This window comes from Hippopotamus amphibius, chromosome 5 (assembly GCF_030028045.1).
Source record: "Hippopotamus amphibius kiboko isolate mHipAmp2 chromosome 5, mHipAmp2.hap2, whole genome shotgun sequence".
NCBI lineage: Eukaryota > Metazoa > Chordata > Mammalia > Artiodactyla > Hippopotamidae > Hippopotamus > Hippopotamus amphibius.
In genome coordinates, this window is record NC_080190.1 from 35,960,063 (window position 1) to 35,978,864 (window position 18,802).

At 36.8% G+C, this 18,802-nt stretch overlaps 1 protein-coding gene across 7 annotated transcripts in view; it reads right to left on the reverse strand.

The window, feature by feature from the left end:
• EXOC6 (exocyst complex component 6) overlaps positions 1–18,802 on the reverse strand; it is a 230,532-nt gene that overhangs the window by 197,045 nt on the left and 14,685 nt on the right. The window lies entirely within an intron of this gene.

The following is an 18,802-nucleotide window of genomic DNA, read 5'->3' on the forward strand; positions in this document are numbered from 1 at the left end:
CATTGGGTAATTCTAACAAAACTTTAAAGATTAGATAATAATCAATGCTAATTATATTACTCCAAAGGAAAGAAAAAGAAAGAAAACTTCTGATTTTACTTAATGAAATGAGCACAACATTGATTCAAAGCCCTGGGAAAGATTGCACCAAAGAAGAAAACTACAGACTTTCTCACTTATGAATATCAATGCAAAAAAAAATTCTGAAAAGCATACACACAAACAGAATCCAATGACACACTAAAGGAGCAATTCGTCATGACACAAAGGGGATTTATCCTATGAAGCAGGACTATTTCAAAAATAAATGCATTAATAAACTCAATCATATTAATGGAGCAAAAGGAGAAAAATTATATGACTATCTCCACAGACACAGGAAAGATTTCTCATAAAATTCATCAGTGTTTCATGTTAAAAACACTAAATAAAATGTGTATTTGTCCTCAGCATAATAAAATATAAATACTTCGGCACAAAAGCCAGAGTTCTCTTTAATGAGGAAACACCAAAGGCTTCCCTGCCAAAGTCAGGATAAAGATAAAGATGCCCACTATCTCAACTACTGTGTTGCAATTATTAGGCTATGAAGTTTGATTACACAGCAATCTAAGGTTTAAGAACTGGAATAGAAGTAAGGTTATTTCTATATGCAAATTATATAATTACATTCCTGGAAAACCCGTAAGGAATCAATGAGAAAAAAGTTACTACAAACAATAAGAAAATTTAACAATCTAAGAGGTTAAAAATTAACATACAAAGATTACCAGCATTCACAAAAATGCGTTAGAAGATTGAATGTAAGAAAAGACCCAACTAAAATAACAACCAAAAAAATAACTACACATAATCTTAAAAAATTCTAAATTTGTACAAAACTTCTAACTCTCCTGAAAGACATAACATCTTCTTAGATATGAAGACTAAACATCATCAAGATGTCAATTCTCACTAATTAATTTATAAATTTAACTCATTCTCAATAAAATACTTTGAGGACTTTTCTAGAATGAGACAAGTTTATCATTAAGTTCATGTGGAAGAACAGGCAAGGAAGAGACCAGGAAACGCCCGAAAAAAATGAGCAATAAGGTGAAGGAAGCCCTACCAGATATTATAATAATAAAGCCTCTATAATTGTATAATGGTATACAGCACATGAATAGATATACAGACAATGAACAGGATAAAAAAACAGAGACAGACCCACCACATATGAAAATTCAGAAAATGATAATGGCAGCATCTCAAATCAATACGAAAAAACTATACTTTCTAATATAGCTGGCTTACCATATTAAAAAAAGATAAAATCAGGGAATTCCCTGGCGATCCAGTAGTTAGGACTGCTGTGCTTCCACTGCGGAGGCGGGGGTGGGGGCAGGCAAAAAAAAGAAAAAACAAGATAAAATCACATCATACCCCAGGAAAATTCAAGAGGATCAGAAATGTGAAAGTGAAAAATAAAACCATACAAGTACCAAAGAAAACATGAGTGGATTTCCCTATATCTTAGTAGCATGGAAAATTCTCCTACGATTCAAAAATCAAGCGAAAAGGGCAAACATTGATGACTTTTGTTTCTTTTCTTTTTTTGGGGGGGGAGGAGGGAGGGGCATGCTGCACGGCTTGTGGGACCTTAGTACCCAGACCAGGGATCAAACTCGACCAGGGATCAAACCCGGGCCACCAGCAGTGAAAGCATGAAGCCCTAACCACTTGGACCACCAGGGAATTCCCCGATTTTTATTTTCATAAAAACTTAGGCATGGCAAAAAAAAAGGGATAAGCATAGTAAAAGACAAAATGAAAAAAGTGTTTCCAACTAATGGCAAGAAAAAATGTGAAAGATTTTGAAATGAACAAAGAGGATTACTCAATGTCCCATCTAGCACACGCTTCTAGATTATCTGTGGCTTTCACTGTTTGGGGGCTATTTTACATTTCTGTAAATTGCTGAAAACTGATAGTAATGCAAGTTACTCTTGCCCATAGAAATGCAAAACACTTTTACCAGTGAAATGCAACTGATTACTGCCCTGCAGATACTGACCAGTTATATGTCTATTGATAAATCTATTTCAGCATTCCCAAATGCCTATATCATTTTTTTTGCTATAGCCTTTGAAACAGTTGTAACATCTTACTGGTTCCCTCATTAATTAATAAGTTAAATAAAATTCTCCAGCATGCATTAATTTTTCTTTACATTTTCATTTAATGATAGCTGTGACTTTCTCACTCAGTCATCACAGCTCTGTTTTTTTGCTTTTTTGTGGGTTTTTTTATTTTTTGTTTGTTTGTTTGTTGTTTTTGTTTTGCCACTTCTTGCAGCTTGTGGAATCTTAGTTCCCTGACTAGGGATTGAACCCAGGCCTTTGGCAGTAAAAGCACAGAGTCCTAATCACTGGACCACCAGGGAATTCCCTAATTTCATATCTGTATAATCTTATTTTTGAAAATTACCTTTTAATACTTTTGGAGGTTTCACCAAGATGCCCAGTGGATTCACCCAGCAGAACCTGGAAACTGCACTGCCAGAGAACTGCACCTCATGGGCTGCTTTAGCTTTTAAAGCGCTCCTAGGAGGAAAACTCAAGTGGCAACATGCATTAACTTTGCTGACTCTCTGTTTCTCTGAGTTGTGTTTTGTTTTGTTTTCCTTTGTAGAGACTGTATATTTTTGTCTGATTTCTAGTTACTAAATGGCCAATAAGTTATTTTCTCTAAATGGAAGCAATGATTAAGAATCTGGTTTCATGGTCTGACATTTATTTGGTGATCCCTATACATGGATGACAGAGATCTCTTGGGTACAAGATAAAAGACACTCTGGTTTGTTCGTCTTTTTTTTTGCCTATTTTGAGCTCAGGTTTTTTTAAGAATTTCATGCCCCCTAAGAACTTCATTTTCAGTTCTTTGATAACTGGACCAGTGAGGTTTTCTCGCTACAACTCATGTCTCTTGACCTGTGGGTGAAATTATAGAATCAAAGCTATAAAGCTCTGTATCTGTAATTCAGAAAAGTTTTTACCTCTCATTGTGTATGGTATATCAAAAAATTTATCCCCAGAGGTTATTAAATATTTAGATTTTAAAGTCTCAAGTTAAAGGAACTCTGTTTTCACTGGATTATTGATTTTAAAAAAAAGTACTTATAAAAATGGAATATTTGTAAAATTCTCAGAAAACAAAGAAATTGAATTTCTAACATTGTACATGTGCAAGACTTAAAAAAATTTCTTCTTACAGGAATTAACTTAGAAACATTTTAAAAATCAAAGTTCACATAATTAATGTACACTTGACCTTTGAACAACTCAGAAGTTAGGACACCCACCGTCCACACAGTTGAAAATTCACACATAACTTTATAGCTGGTCCTCCATATCCGAGGTTCCTCTGTATCTGCATTCTGCATCTGCCAATTCAACCAACCTCAGACCCTGTAGTACTGCTGCATTTACTATTTTTTTTAATATAAATGTATTTATTTATTGGTTGCATTGGGTCTTCATTGCTATGAGTGGGCTTTCTGTAGTTGTGGCAAGCGGGGGCTACTCTTCGTTGTGGTGTACAGGCTTCTTATTGCAGTGGCTTCTCTTGTTGCGGAGCATGGGCTCTAGGCGCATGGGCTTCAGTAGTTGTGGCATGTGGGCTCAAGAGTTGTGGCTCACAGGCTCTAGAGCACAGGCTCAGTATTGCAGCGAACAGGCTTAGTGGCTCCACGGCATGTGGGATCTTCCTAGACCAGGGATGGAAACTGTGTCCCTTGCATTAGGCAGATTCTTAACCACTGTGCCACCAGGGAAGTCCTGTATTTACTAATGAAAAAAATCTGTGTATAACTGGACCTGCACAGTTCAAACCCCTGTTGTTCAAGGGTTAACTGTACAACTTCAAACTAGTTTGATCATTTTGGTTTATAAACACAGCTATTTGTTTTCTATGATTAACCATTTTATTCCACTTGGATATGTTTTTCCCTGAATGAATACAGACTAACTAATCAAATAAGCTAACATTACCCCACATACATATTCAAGATGATTAAAAGTGTAAACTTGTGTCAACTAAGCAGAATCATTACTCTGATAAACTTTATTTCAATACACATTAAAGTTTAATTTCTAAGATCTTTAGGTAACTTAAAAGCTTAACATTAAGTTAATTAAGAGATAATCACTAGGGACATCCCTGGTGGGCGTAGCAGTTAAGAATCCACCTGCCAATGCAGGGGACACAGATTTAATCCCTAGTCCAGGAAGATCCCACATGCCATGGAACAATTAAGCCCTCTGGGTCACAACTACTGATCCCGCATGCTGCAACTACTGAAGCCCGCACACCTAGAGCCTGTGCTCCACAACAAGAGAAGCCACCGCACTGCGAAGTCCTCACACCGCAACAAAGAGTAGCCCCTGCTCGCCGCAACTAGAGAAAGCCCCCACACAGCAATGAAGACCCAATGCAGCCAATAAATAAATAAATTTTAAAAAATAAAAAAAAGATAATCAGTGGATATCAGTTAATTTGTTAAGTATAATGGAATCCTAGTAGACTGATTACTAAGTATAACTAAGTTTATATACTTTCGCTTCTTATTTTTATATGCTATTGAAAAACTATAGTTTCGAGATATGTCCGTGAAAGTGTTTATTTTCGCCACTTTAAGGTGTGAAAGGGATGTCTGTGTCTGTAAGAAGTTGTATTCACAAGATCTGCTCACATTCACACAGTTCTCAATGTTCCACCTCAGTGTTTCAATGGCAAGTACAAATTAGTTAATTTGGTTAAAAGTTAGAATCATTAGCAGCAGTTAAGATTATACTAGGAACAGTGACAGAAAAATACAACTGTGTATGTGCTTTTGTTTTTCAAGGAAAAAGAGCAGTTCTGTCCTACAGCAGTTTTCAAATTTTGGGGTCTCTTTTAAATAACTCTCAAAACTTATTGAGAAATCCAAAAAGCTTTTGTTTATGTGGATTCTAACTATTGAATTTACTGCATTAAAAACTAAAACTGAGATTTTTTTTTTTTTTTTTTTTTTGACCGCATAGCATAGCCTGCAGCTCCCAACCAGGGATTGAACCCGGGCCCCCAGCAGTGGAAGCGCGTAACTCTAACCACTGGAATGCCAGGGAATTCCCAAAACTGAGAATTTTTTAAAAATTGACTGATTCATTTGAAAATAGCAATGATGAATGCACTGCATGTTACTGTAAATAACCTATTATTTGAAAGTAGTTTTGACCTTACAGATCCCAAAAAAAGAATCAGTGCTCTAACGCAAACTGTTTTAGAACATGGAAGAGCACAATGAAGGACAAAACATGGAAAGTGAATTTTATTTGCCTTCGTTTACAATATAAGACTGAAAATAAGCTATGAGACGTTTAAAATTTAGCAACATTTTTTCAATGTTGTTGGGCTTGCTTCCTTCCTTTACTGGTTAATGATCTTCCTCTCTACCTTCTATGTAATCTGCCTAGATAACTGTTCTGCCAGAATGTTCTGCACTTCATGTGAATTTTATTATATTCCTGATTATTTAATAAACAAACAAAAAAGGTTTCCTGTCACTTATGAAAGACCTAAGTTTCTTTACAATCAAGTTACCTGTTTGTTTTTTTAAATGCTTCACTTTCACTTTAACCAAGTTTTGCTTCTCAGGCAACCTCTGACAACGGTTTTGATCTTGCCTTCCCAAATTTGGATCCTAACTATAGAAAAAATAAAATAAAACTTTCAAGATATCTTTCACACCTAAAACTGTCTTGGAGATTTCCCAGAAGAACCCAGAAAGAGCACAGTGAGTTATTCTTTCAGCTTATAAAAAGATAAATGCAATAAATAATTAGGTTTGTTTGATGTGTTACTAGAGTAAATGTTGCACGAGAAGAACTGTCAAATTAGAGAGATGCTCACCCTTCCCAGGTGAAATATGTATAAGTAAAAAATGTTATAATACAAACATTTTTGAAATTGTACCCTTCATGGGAACCCCCTAAACATTTGTCAATTTATGGGACAGAAATTGCTAGCTATAACTATGTTTTCACTAATCAAAACTTTTAGGTAGTAATATACTGTACCTAACAGAAAATTTTATGTTCCTCCATTCTAATATTAGTTACAGGAATAAATTAACTACAGCCATTAAGCCTTTGTCATCTCCAGAGAGTCTTTGTTTCACTCTTACACTTGCCTGAAAGCTCTGCTATAAGCTCTTCTGAGTTTATGTCTTCAACAATGAAGGACAGTTTCAGAGCCTTGTGGCACTTTAAACCACTGACACTTCACAAAACAGACTCTTTTTAAGGTTAAACATAGAAGAGCCATTAGACTCAGCAATTCCCCCCTTAGATACATACCTTAAAAAGCTGAAAGAGGCATGCAAACAAAAGCTTGTACATGAACGTTCATAGCAGCATATTCACAACAACCAAAAGGCAGAAACAACTGAAATGTTCACCGACAGATGAATAAAACGTGGAATATCCACATAATGGAATATTATCCAGCCATAAAAAAGAAAGAAGTACTGATACATTGCTACAATATAGATGAATCTCAAAACATTATGCTGAAGTGAAAAAAAGTCAGACACAGGGACTTCTCAGGTGGTCCACTGGTTAAGAATCCACCTTCCAATGCAGGGGACATGGGTTCAATCCCTGGTCAGGGAACTAAGATCCAACATGCCACAGGACAACTAAGCCTGTGCACTCTAGAGCCAGTGTGTCACAACTAGAGAGAAGCCCACGCGCTGCAATGAAAGATCCCACATGCCACAATGAAGATCCTGCATGCCACAACTAAGACTCAATGCAGCCAAAGGAATAAATAAATTAAAAAAAAAAAAAAGACACAAAAAGTCATATATTGTATGCTTCTATCAATATTTTAATAAAATTTACAGAATAGGTAAATCTCATAGAGACACAAAACAGTAATAGCTGCCAAAGGCTAGGAGAAGAGGGAATGGGAAGTAACTGCTTAACAAGTATAGGGCTTCCTTTTGTAATGCTGAAAATGTTTTGGAACTAGATAGAGGTGATGATTGTACAACACTGTGAATGTACTAAATGTCACTGAATTGTACCTTTAAAATGGCATATTTTGTTTTGTGAACTTTAACCTCAATTTAAAAGAAAAACAAGATGAAGCAGCCCAGAATTCATGAACCTACTTCCTAGTGAAACAATCATACCAATAAAAATTACTTAAAAACAAAAAACACCATTTGAAATCTCTGAAAATTGTTCCAAGAGCATACAGCAAATGAAGAAACATCTATTCAAGAAAATCTACTAAGAACACTGGGGCCCCTATAACAAGTAACACTCTTCCTCCTTTAGCATGATAGAAGCGCCATCCTTGGGTGGGTATGACTAAGTAAGCAGGGCTTCCTCTCCCCCCAGGTTTCAGTTAAGGGTCAGAAAAAGGGCAGGCATTCCACATTTCTCATCCTCGCTCCTGCACAGTTCTGTGTTACAGAAGCTAAATTACAGGTGAGTGGGGGACCCCTTCTTCCACGCAGCCCTCCTTCCTCCACGCAGCCCTCCTTCCTCCACGCAGCCCTCCTTCCTCCACGCAGCCCTCCTTCCTCCACGCAGCCCCCATGAAAGATGTCATAGGACTGAGGCTTTACCACAGATGCAGTAGCCAGGAATACTGAGATCCAAACTGCCCTACGTCAGCTTGAGACAGTCTGGGACCTGGGACCCTTTGCTGCAGTGCTTGCACCTGGACAAAGTCTCCTCCAGCAACAAAATACAAAGAAACTATAATGGACTAAAATTAACTGCCTGCATGTGCAGTTGGGGCAAATTATGGACAACAAGACAAAAAGACCAAAAAAAACAAACAAACCCAACTGCAGCTTCTGAAGAGCTGGGAGCAAAAACAGGGTGTCAAGAGCAAAACCAGGGTACTGCACATGCCCCTGCACTCAGTACCACCAAAGGGATGGGCAAACCAGCTAAGCCACCCCTCCAGCCCAACCCTGGACATACCCCTACCCATATCTCATATAAGGAAGCAGCTCACCCCTGCCTTGGGGAGTGAGAAAAGGAAACTGTTACTTGTTTTCGCTCACCCCCACCTGTGCTACAGCAGGGGCCCCAGTAAAGCCTTGCCTGAATTTCTTGTCTGGTCTCACCAATTTCTATTGATTAAGGAAGGACAAAAACCCTGGTCTGTATCAAGCTCATAGGACAGAGGATGTACACTCTAAGGAACAAGCCAAGAAGAACAGAGATTACTGCTCCACCTAGAGTCCTACTCCTCTGCCCCACCCAGAGTGCTGCTCTTAAAGAATAATATCACTTGAAACAGGCCACTGTTCCTGCCGCAGGCTCTGCTGCAGTGGCTCAGAGAGTATACCCACTAGAAGAGGCAGGAGAAAATTGCAAAGTTCTCCCCACAGAAACTGACTTTATTTAGAACAGAATGTAAGGAAGTCCAAACATATCAGTACTCTCGAAAACAATGGAGATTTTGGTAGTAAGCAACTGAGAAGAGGCTGGTAGCTCCTACAAGTTAAATCATAGGTCAGTCAGTTTACCAAGAAGAACCAGAGAAAGAAAATGTGAAGAGCCCTCCTATGATCAGAACAAACCTCAGAGATTGGCCTGAGGAGCTAACAGTGCACTCAAACACATACTTGTATATAACGTTTATAGCAGCATTCACAACAGCCAAAAGATGGAAGCAATCTGAGTGTCGATCAACAAATAATGGATAAACAAAAAAGTAATAAACACACACAATGGAATATTATCCAGCCTCAAAAAGGAAGGAAATTCTGATGCATGCTACAACATGGATGAACCTTGACAACCTAATGTTAAGTGATATAAGCCAGTCGCAAAAGAACAATTATATGATTCCACTTATATGAGGTATCTAAAGTAATCACATTCATAGCAACAGAAAATATGATAGTAGTTACCAGGGGCAGGTAGGAAGGGAAAATGGGGAGTTACCATTTAATGAGTACAGTTTCAGTTTGGAAAGATGAAAATGTTCTGGAGATGGATGGTGGTGATGGCTGCAGAGCAATATTAACATACTTAATGACATGAACTGTATATTTAAAATGGTAGATTTTATGTTACATATATATTACCACAATTTTTTAAGTAACACAAATCAAGATTGTAAGATTAGGGGATTTAATCCAGTAGAAAAATCACTAGGCCAGGAATAAATATGAAATAGAGAAATAAATGAAGAAGTTTCTCATTTATTCCTTCAAACTCACTGAGCGTTATCTGGTTAGATACGTTCTAGCTGCTGGGGTGTGTGTAAATTACCTGGTGGTGCATTTACCTCACAGCTGCTAAGGACTCACAGCTGTACCCTTCTCTGGAGACCTGTAAGTGGGAGGCAATCTGCCCAGTAATGTCTAGGAAGGTATGCCCCCTCACAACACTCACATACTCTGGGGGGTAGCCTGTAGGCAATGAGAGATTGTTGGAGGTAGGAGTAAAAGTTCAGTCCCACTGCCTCAAAGAGAAACAACTCTGTGACATCATTCTAACTCCAGAGCTCCTCCTGGGATCAGGATGAGGCTAGACTTAAGCTGAACCCACAGTTTTACTGATCTCCTCTACTCTATCCTATTTCCCTCAGTCCTACAGATTTCATCTTAAAGTATGGCCTCAACAAATTACTTGCATAAGGGGAAAAAAAAAAACCTACCACTGCAAAGGGGACCAAATTTAATTGGATTAGACTGTGAAACAACATATGCCTCTGAATACTGCTGAAAACAATAAAGCAACCAGCCTGCAATTACTGGAGTCTAACATCTGAGTGTGATACCAAGATAGGCAGGCAGCTTAACAGAGAAATCAGGGAAAGAGACAAAGATAATTCTGCTAAAACCACTGTCATTCCAGAGTGACTGTGTATATGCCAAGATTGCGCCCTCTGAGGAGTCACAGGAGAGGCTTCACACTGTGACGGAAATACACTTAACTGAAATAGTCCAGCCAAGCCACTAAACAAACAAACACAAATAAAAACAAGCCCCAGGGACTTCCCTGGTGGTCCAGTGGGTAAGACTCCACACTCCCAATGCAAGGGCCCTGGATCTGATCCCTGGTCAGGTAACTAGATCCCATATGCATGCTGCAGCAAAGAGTCTGTATGCCACAACTAAGAAGTCCACCTGCCTCAAGCAAGAAATCCACATGCTGCAACCAAGAAGTCCACATGCTGCAATGAAGATCCCATGTGCCACAACTAAGACCCAGGGCAGCCAAAATAAACAAATAAAATAAATATTAGGGGGGAGAAAAAGCCCCAGAAGGTGGTGGGGTGGTGGAAATCAGTATCAAGAGTTGATACAATACACTGTCTTAACTTTCTAGTTTTCAACCACAACAACAAATTATGAGAGGCAAAGAAAGACTACAACCCACACACAGAAAAGAAACAGACCCTGTGAGAGGGCCTAGATGGTGGAGTTAACAAAGACTTCAAAGTACTATGTTCATAGCACTAAAAACAAAACATCTTAAAGTAAAAGAAGGTATGATGACAATATCTAATAAAATAGAGACTGACAGAGAGAAATTATAAGAAAGAACAAAGTTGAAATCGTGGAACTGAAAAGTCAACAACAGAAATGAAACACTCATAAGAAGACCTCAACAGTAGATATAAATTAGCACAAGAAATATGGACTACTTAAACACAGACTAATAGAGAATATGTAATCCAAAGAACTGAGAGAAAAAAGAATGAAGAAAATGAACAAAGCTTCAGAGAAATGTGAACATTAAGCACACCAACATACACATGATGGGAGTACCAAAGTAAAGAAGAGAAAGGAGCAGAAAGAATATTTGAAGAAATAATGGCTAAAATTACCCAAATTTGATGAAAAACATTAATCTAAACATCCAAGATGATCAACAAACTACAAGAAGGATAACACAAAGAAATCCATACTCAGACACATCATAGTAAAAAACAATGAAATAAAAAGGGAAAATCTTGAAAACAACAAGGGGAATAAAACCATATATGAGGGAATCCCACTAAGATTAACAGCTGATTTATCAACAGAAGAAATGGAGGCCAAAAGGCAGTGGGATAATATATTCAAAGTGCTAAAAGAAAAAACTGTCAACTAAGACTCTTATAACCAACAAAACTATCTTTCAAGAAATGAAGGTGAAATAGACACTTGCAGATAAACAAAGACTGAGAAAATTAGTTATTAGCAGACCAGCCTTACAAGAAATAATAATTAAAAGAGCCCGGATGCCAATATAAACACACACACACACACACACACACACACACACACACACACACACACACACGAACACCAGTAAAGGTAACTATGTAACTATAAAAGACAGTATAAATGCGCCTTTCTTAACTGATTTTAAAAGCAATTACATAAGACAACATATACATAACTGTATTGACAACATATAGAACTATATTTGAAAATAACAGCACAAATTAGGTATGTGGGAGCAAAGCTGTACTGGAATAAGAAAATGACACAGCTAAAAACTCAGCAGCAAATAAAGAGAATTAGAAATGGTAAATAAGACTAACATAACAAACTATAAATATACTGGCTCTCTTTCAGCTTTTTTGAAAAACAAAAAGTTACATATACTAACAATTATAAAAATGTATTGTTGGTTTGTAACACATATAGATGGAAAATATAACAATGATAGCACAAAAAGGGGAAAGAGGAAACAGCTATAAGAAGACACATTTCTGTACTTCATTGGAATTAATTTAGAATTAACCTGAAGTCAATTCTGAAAGCAACCACTAAGAAATAATTTTTTTTTAATACTGGAAAAAATCGCTAAAGTAATTAAAATGTTACACTAAAAAAATACTTAACAAAAAATAATTTAAAAAAAAGGAACAGAGGAGCGAAAGGAAATGAGACATACAGAAAAAAAATAAAATGACAGCTATAAACACAACTATATAAATATTAACATTCAATATGAATGGATTAAACAATCCAGTCAAAAGTCAGACATTACCAAACTGGATAAAATACAAATCCAGTAATATGCTATCTACAAGAGATATGCTTTAGATTCAAGGATAAAAATAGGTTGAGGGCTTCTCTGGTAGCACAGTGGTTAAGAATCCACCTGCCAATGCAGGGGACACAGGTTCAATCTCTGGTCTGGGAAGATCCCACATGCCACGGAGCAACTAAGCTCATATGCCACAATTATTGAGCCTGCGCTCTAGAGCCCACGTGCCACAACTAATGAAGCCCGTGTGCCTAGAGCCCATGTGCTGTAACAAGAGAAGCCACCACAATAAGAAGCCCACACACCACAAGAGTAGCCTCCGATCTCTGCAACTAGAGAAAGCCTGCGTGCGGCAACGAAGACCCAATGCAGCCAATAAATTAATTAATTAATTAATTAATTAATTAATTTTTTTATAAAAGAGGGCTTCCCTGGTGGTGCAGTGGTTAAGAATTCACCTGCCTATGCAGGGAACACAGATTCAATCCCTGGTCCAGGAAGATCCCAAATGCCGAAGAGCAACGAAGCCCATGCACCACAACTACTAAGCCTGCACTCTAGAGCCCGTGAGCCACAACTACTGAAGCCCTCGTACCTAGCGCCCATGTTCCACAACAAGAGAAGCCACTGCAATGAGAAGCCTGCACACCACAACAAAGAGTAGCCCCCGCCCACCGCAACTAAAGAAAGTCCATGCACAGCAACAAAGGCCCAACGCAGCAAATAAATAAATAAATAAATAATTTAAAAAAAAAAAAAAAACACTTCCCTTGTGGCACAGTGGTTAAGAATCTGCCTACCAATGCAGGAGACATGGGCTTGATCCCTACTCCAGGAAGATCCAACATGCTTCAGACCAACTAAGCCCGTGCACCACAACTACTGAGTCCACGTGCCTAGAGCCCATGCTTCACAACAAAGAGAAGCAATCGCACTAAAAAGTCTGTGCACCACAACAAAGGGTAGCTCCCACTCACCACAACTAGAGAAAGCCTGCACAGCAACAAAGACCCAACACAGCCAAAATAAATAAATAAATAAAAATATTTATTTAAAAAAGGGGGGGCTTCCCTGGTGGTGTAGTGGTTAAGAATCCACGTGTCTATGCAGGGGACACAGGTTCGATCTCTGGTCTGGGAAGATCCTACATGCCATGGAGCAACTAAGCCCATGTGCCACAACTACTGAGCCTGCACTCTAGAGCCTATGAGCCACAACTATTGAGCCCACATGCTACAACTACTGAAGCCCGCACGCCTAGAGCCTGTGCTTCACAACAAGAGAAGCCACTGCAATGAGAAGCCTGCGCACCACAACAGAGTGTCCCCCACCCACTGCAACTAGAGAAAGCCCACACACAGTAACAAAGACCCAACGCAGCCAATAAATAACTAAATATATAAACACATTAATCAATAAAATTTATTAAAAAAAAAAAAAGGGAAGTAGAAGACTTGAACAACTATTATCTAATGAGACCTAACAAACATCTATAGAATCTTCCACCCAACAACATCAGGATACACATTCTTCTCAAGTGCACAAGGAACATTCTCCAGGATAGACCACATGTTAGGCCATAAAACAAGCCTCATGGAATTCAAAGGACTGAAATCATACAAAGCATGATCTCCGACTAAATGCAATGAAATTGGAAATTAACAACAGAAGGACATTTGAGAAATTCACAAATGTGCAGAAATTAAACAATATACTTCTAAATAACCAATAACTCAGAGAAGAAATCACAAAGTAAATTTTAAAAATACTTTGAGGTGAATGAAAATGAAAACACACAATACGAAAACTTATAGGATGATGCTAAAGTAGTGCTTAGAGTTGTTTATAGCTGCAAACGCCTGTATTTAAAAATAAGATCTCAAATCAATAGCCTACTCTTCCATCACAAAACACTAATAAAAAGGAGAACAAATTAACCTAAAACAAGCAAAGCAAAGAAAAAAAGATTAGCTACAAAGGAAATAGATAATAGGAAAACAATAGAGAAATATCAATGAAACCAAAAGATGGTTCTTTGAAAAGACCAATAAAATTGACAAACATTTAGCCAAAGTGACCAAGAAAGAGACTCAAATTACTAAAATCAAAAATAAAAGAAAATTCAATACTACCAATCTTACAAAAATAAAAAAGATTGTAAGGGAATGCTATGAACAATTTTACACCAACAACTTGATAACCTAGAAGAAATGGACAAATTTCTAGACCAACACAAACTACCAAAAGTGATGCAATAAGAATAGAAAATCAGAACAGACCTGTAACAAGAGACTGAGTCAATAATCAAAAACCTTCCAAGAAAGAAAAGCTAGATGGCTTTGGTGACTAATTCTACCATCTACTTAAAGAAAAATTAACACTATTCCTTCACAAACTCTTCCAAAAATCAGAAGAGTAAGGACACTCCCTAACTCATTCTATGAGGCCAACTTTACTTTGATACCAAATCCAGACAAAGACATCACAAAAAAGAAAACTACACACCAATATCCCCTATGAATATAGATGTAAAAATAATAAAATATTAGCAAACTGAATCCAACAACAAGTTAAAACAATTATACATGATGACCAAATGGGATTTATCCCAGGAATGTAAGAGCAATTCAACATTAAAAAAGCAAATGTGATACACCACATAAATAAAACAAAAGGATAAATAAAAACACATTCATCTCAATTGAGGAACACTAATCAGCTCATTCTACGAGGTATTATTCTCATACCAATATCAAAGACATCACTAGAAAATAAAAGACCAGTATCTCTTGTGAATATACATGCAAAAATCCTAACAAATCCAGCAATATATAAAAATGATTACACACTATGACCAAGTGGGATTTATTCTACAAACGTGAGGTTGGTTTACATCTGAAAATTAATTAATGTAGACCACCATATCAATACAATAAGGGATAAAATCCATATGATCATCTCAATACATGCAAAAAAGCATCTGAAAAATTCAACATTTCTTCATAATAAAAACACTCAACAAACTAGGAATAGGAGGGAACTTCCTCAACCTGAAAAACAGCATCTACAAAATTCCCATAGCAGTATATGAGAGTGACAGTTGTTCTACAACTTCACCAATACATGATACAGTCGGTCTTTTATTTAGACATGCCAAAGGTGTGGTAGTTTACCCTGTAGTTTTCATTTGCATTTTTCTAACAAATAATGATGTTAATCATCTTTCCCTGTGCTTATTTGCTCTCTGCATACCTTCTTTTGTGAAGTATCTATTCAAGTCATTTACCCGTTTTTCAAATGAGTTGCTTGCTTTCTTATCAGTCAGTCTCAAAGACTTCTTTTACACATTCTGGATGCAATTTTTTATCAGAGATGTGACTTCCAAATATCTTCTCCCTGTCTGTGGCCTGTCTTTTCATTCCCTTAACAGTGTCTTTGAAGACCAGATGTTCTCAATGTTGATAAAGTACAATTTATCACTCTTTTCTTTTATGCATTATGCTTTTCTAATAGTATCTAAGAAACTTTTGCCTAACCCAAAGTCACAAAAATTTTCTTCTAGTTTTTAGGAGTTTAATAGTTTTGCATTTTACATTTGGCTTTATGATCCATTTTGAGTTAATTTTTAAATATGGTGCAAATTACATTTAAAAGTTCATTATTTTGCATACAGATATCTGATGTTCCACCATTGTTACTTAAAAACACTATCTTTTCCAATGAACTGTTCTGTATCATTGCCAAAAATTAATTGACCTTACATGTAAACCTATTTATGGAGTCTACTCAGTTTCACTGATCTTTCTAGCTTGATGCTAGTACCACATTGTCTTAATTACTGTAGCTTTATAATAAATCTTAAAAACAGGTAGTGTAAGCCCTCCAACTCTGTTCATCTTTTTCTAAGTACCTCAAAATGACGTAATCCACAACAGACTTAGGTTTCAAAAAGTCTGTGTGAGATGGGTACCGAAATAACTCACAGAAGAGCATAACAGAAGCGTTTGAATATCTGCAAACAAAATTTGGACTGATACTCAAAGGAAGGTGAAAGTTTCTTATAGAGAATCATTACTGGTGACGAGACATGGATTCATCACTACAAGCCTGAGAGTGAACAGCAGAGTATGGAATGGAAACATCCTCAATCACCAACCAAGAAAACATTCAAAAGTCAACCATCAGCTGGAAAATTGATGCTTACAGTTTTCTGGGATTCTCAAGGGCCAGTACTGGAACATTATCAGGAAAAGGGTTCAACAATCAACAGTGTTTACCACAGTGAGTGCTTACTGAAGAGCTGAAGCCTAAACTTCAGATTAAATGCAGAGGACTGCTATCCAAGGGCATTGTGATCTTGCATGACAATGCACATCTGCATACTTCTGCTCATACTGTCAACACTCTGCAAAAATTTCATTTTGAGGTGTTAAAGCATCCTCCCTATAGTCCTGATCTTGCTCCATAGGACTTTCACCTGTTTGGTCCCCTGAAAGCAGACCTACGAGGACAAAGATTCACTTCTGATGAAGAAGTGAAGACAGCAGTGCATTCGTGGCTCGCAGCTCAGCCTAAAACATTTTTTACTGAGGAAATACAAAAGCTTGTTGACAGATGGACACAAGTGTATTGAAAAAGCAAGGAGATTATGTTGAAAAATGATGTATTTGTCATTTCTAAAAGTTAATTAAAACAAATTATACAGCCAGAGTGCAGGTAATTTTTGACTCAACCCTTGCACAATTGGTTTCTGCAGATTGATCTGGTATCCTATATTCTTGCTAAACTCACTTATTAGTTCTAGTAGCTTTTCTATACATTCCTAGGGTTTTCTCTATAGATAATTACATTGTCTGCAAATAAAGATTATTTTCCAATCAAGATTTTTTTTATCTTACTATACTGGCTAGGACCTCTACTACAGTGTTGAATAGAAGTTGTGAGAATGAACATCCTTGCTTTATTCCTGATTTTAGAAGAAAAGCATTCAGTCTTTCACCACTGAGTTCAATGTTAACTACAGATTTTTCATAGAAGTTTTTCAGGCTGAGGAATTTCCATTCCTAGTTTCTGAGAGCTTTATTTTATCAGGAATGAATATTAGATGTCAATGCTTTCTCTGCAAGTATTAAGATGATCATATAATTTTTAGTTTAATATGAATTACATCAGTTGGTTCTTCAAATGTTAACAAGCATACATTCTTGAAATAAATCCCATTTATTATTATTTTTATATATAGTGGATTTAATTTGCTAAAATTCTGTTTAAAGTGTTTTGCTGCGTGTATTAATAATATTGGTGTACAGTTTCCAGAAATGTCTTTGTTTAGTATTGGTATCAGGTTAATGTTGACCTCAAAGTGAGTTGAGAATTGATTATTGGTATCTGCTCCCTTTCCCCCCCTAGAAGTTTATCAGTTTTACTGATCTCAAAGAACCAGGTTTCAGTTTCACTGGTTTTCTCAAATGTTTTTCTATTTCCTATTTCATTTGACGTCTACTCTGATCTTTATCATCTTCTTTCTTTGGCTCTTTTGGATTTCATTTGCTCTTCTTTTTCTTGTTTCTTAAGTTAGAAGCTGAGGCCATTAGTTTAAGTCATTCTTTTCCAGTATAAGTGTTTAGTGCTGTATTTATCTCGAAAAGTATGGATTTAGCTGTATCCCACAAATTCTGATATACTGTGTTTTCATTTTATTCATTCAAAATACTTTCTAATTTCTCTTTCCATTTCTTCTTTCATCCATGGGTTATTTGCATGTGTGTTATTCAGTGTCCAAATATTTGGGAATTTTCCAGATAGTTTTCTACTACTGACTTCTAATTTAATTCCATTGTGGCCAAAGAACCATGTCATATGCAAGACCCTGTGAAAAGTGTATAATATGCTTCTCATTTAGTCATCTGGCTCCCTCCAGGAAATCTGATCTGATAAAAAGTGAATCAGGAAAAGGTCAGGCTGAAACAAAGTCTGCCACTAAGAAAAATAATATTAACAATAACCATAACAATATAAGCCTACAGGCCAGCTAAAAGTTAACTGAGAAATAACAGCAAAAATTAATCTTAATGCTGAAATATTTATGGATGAACTGATTCTGGGATTTGCTTCAAAATAATTCAGGGTGAGGAAGAGCGGAAAGGGGAAAAGGTCAAATGAGACTGGCAAGAGGTTGAATTGAAGCTAGATGATAAATTCATGTGGTCCATGAGACTTTTTTACTTTTTAAAACACTTAAATTTTCCAAAAATAAAAGGTTTTTTTGAATTTAGTATTAGCATTTCACTCAGTGAAACCTTGGGGAAAAATAACAATAGCTTAAACTCTATTCAAGACAAAGAGCTGCTAATAGTGCCTTCTACCTGTGTGTGCAAAGAGTCTGCTTATAAATGAGAGATGACAAGTGTATATAAAGGATAAGTATATGAGTCAATGTAGTTCGCGAAAGACTGTGTGTTTCGACAAAGCGAGCAGGTTACACAAATGTCCAACAAAACAGAACAGACTGGTAACACCATGAATACATATATTCTATTTGTATCACAAAAATCTCTCCACATACACTTGACTGTTGAACAATAAGGGGGTTAGGGTCGCAGACCCTTCAATGCAGTGAAAAATTCACATAAGATTTATAGTCAGCTGTCCATGCACTGGTTGCCTCCATATCCCGGGCTGCGCATCCCAGGATTCAACCAACTGTGGATCTTGTAGTACCACAGTATTTACTATTAAAAAAATTCCTGGTATAAGTGGAT